Below are 2,765 nucleotides of genomic sequence, written 5' to 3' on the forward strand. Positions count from 1 at the left end.
GAATCCGATTCCTATGTATTTACAAATCTAACATCTAATATTTTATCCTTTAATGCAGATATTGCTCACCATCCAGTATGACATAGACAATATTACTTGTAAGGTGGTATATATGTTAAAAATTAAAATTTAGGTGCTAGATATGTAAATACGTTAGAATTGAGTGGTTTGTATGTGAATCAATCTTTATATTTAGAGAATAGTAAGCTTATATAATACAATTAATTATGAACGGGAGTTAAGTACCTTAGATTTTGGGTCCGTTTGGGGGCGGCGGTGCGACACCGCACCACAGTTTTGTCTGTTTCAATAAACTGTGTTTTGACATCTTTTTCATAAAAACTGCCGTTGAAATTTGTAAATTCTCACCACTCCTAACTAGCTGACTTTAAGAAAAAAAATTGTAATAGACTCTATAACTTTTTGAACATCATATTATTATTCAGCAGCTTTTCAATTATTTTTAATAAACTAAAAGTGTCCCATACAAACTCTTATCTTTGATACTGTTGGAACGAAGAGTTATTAGGATATGACAAATGCTAAAAAACTTATGGAAGAAGCTTCACTCTTATTTAACACCTTTATTTGGCTTGATACAAACTCAAAAACTTCACCCATATTTATACTAGTTACACCTCCTAAATTAATGGCTAGGATTGTGTCACGACAATTCCAATCCAATGGTTACAAATAATTTCACACCTATCACACAATAATTTCACACCAACCACACATACTACACAATAATTTCATACCTACCACATATTCTAGAATAAGCTTCTAGAAATTAAGCTCTATTTAAACAACTAAAACCAAGTTTATATTTCAACACCTCATCTTAAACTTGATTTTGTGACTCCAAACAAACTTCTCATTTTAATAAAGTCTTCACTCTTGAGTGGCTTGGTAAAAATATCTGCAACTTGGTCTTGAAACTTCACGTACTGCACTTGCATCTCCATTCTTTTGATGCATTTTCTGATGTAGTGATAACACATATCAATGTGCTTGTTTCTATCGTGGAAAACAAGATTTTTTGCTAGCGCGATTGCAGACTTGTTATCGATCAAAATCTTAATCGTCTCTTCTTATGGTAAACTTAACTCTTTTAATAAGTTTCAAAGTCAAATTGCATGACAAACACATGAGGTTGCAGCCACGTACTTTGCTTCGCAAGTAGAAAAAGTGACAACTGGTTGTTTCTTTGACATCCAAGTGAAAGCAGTGTCTCCTATGAAGAACATGACCCCTGTAGCGCCCTTTCTATCATCCATGTCTCCAGCCCAATCACTGTCGCTATATCCTACAAGCTTGAAATTATTGGATGATGAGTAAAATAAGCCAAAATCAATTGTACTTTTGATATAATTCTTTTATCAGTCTTCAGGTGGTTAACAATCAGAGTCTCCATGTAGTGACTGACAAATCCAACAACATACAGAATATCAGGTCTTGTGCATGTTAAGTAGCGCAAACTTTCAACCAAACTCTTGAAAAATATTGGATCAATTCTTTTTCCCTCATCAAACTGTGATAGCTTGACTCCACATTCTATAGGGGTTTTTATAGGTTGACTATTCTCCATCTTGAATTTCTTCAATATCTCCCTTGCATAACCTTCTTGTGAGATGAAGATCCCATCTTCTATTTGCTTGACTTCAATGCCAAGGTGGAATGTCATGAGCCCAATATCAGTCATTTCAAACTCCTTTGTCATCGCTTATTTGAACTTCTCAAACATGTTTGGATTGCTTCCTGTGAAGATCAAGTCATCAACATATTTAATGTAGAATTTTTCTTCAATTATTCCATTCAAGAAGGCAGATTTTACATTCATTTGATGTATTCTCCACTTATTTTGAGCTGCCAAAGAGATGATTAGTGGCTATAACATGCTCTTGGTGCTTGCTTTAGCCCGTATAAAGTCTTTTTTAACTTTAGAAACTTGTCTTCTTGCCCTTTGACTTCATATCTTGGTGGCTGCTTAATGTAGACTTTTTCTTCAAGTATTCCATTCAAGAAGGCAGATTTTACATCCATTTGATGTATTCTCCACTTATTTTGAGCTCTTTCTTTCGATGCATTCTCTGATGTAGTGATAGCGCATATCAATGTGTTTGCTTCTATTCTGGAAAAATGGATTATTTGCTGTGTACACCCACTTCACATCAATTGCCTTATGCCCTTTAGGAAGTGAAGCTAGTTCTCATGTGTCGTTCTTCTCGATTGTCTTGATTTCTTCATCAATTCCATCTTTTCACTTCTTGCTTTGTATGGCTTTTTGGAAATCAATGGGTTCACAGTCGGCAAAGAGACAAAAAGAGTAAAATTATTTTGATTCATAGTTATCTCATAAAGATCTTCTAATCTTCTGAAGCGTGTTACTCTTTCACTTGAATTTTCTCTTGAAGTTGATGACGATGAGTTGTTTTGATTGCTTATTGTTTGTGGAGTAGTAGCCAGTAGGCTCTTCTCTTGCTTGCTCGATCCTTAGCTGCTCTACGTCTTCTTCTTGAAAGTATGGGAAAAAGTTATAGTCCTCAGCATGTAGTCCCCATTATCATTCTCCTTCTTCATCGAATGTGACATATCTGTTGATGGTTGTTTTCCCTGTATTTGGATTGTATAACTTGTAGCCTTTTGAGTTGTTGTCGTAACCAATGAAAATAAACTTCTCTCTTTTGTCATCCAACTTACTTCTTTTCTCGTCGGGTATGTGTACATGAGTTATGCATCCAAAAACTCGTAGATGAGAGATGTCG

The sequence above is a fragment of the Phalaenopsis equestris genome, unplaced genomic scaffold, assembly GCF_001263595.1.
Source record: "Phalaenopsis equestris unplaced genomic scaffold, ASM126359v1 Scaffold000061, whole genome shotgun sequence".
Taxonomy (NCBI): Eukaryota; Viridiplantae; Streptophyta; class Magnoliopsida; order Asparagales; family Orchidaceae; genus Phalaenopsis; species Phalaenopsis equestris.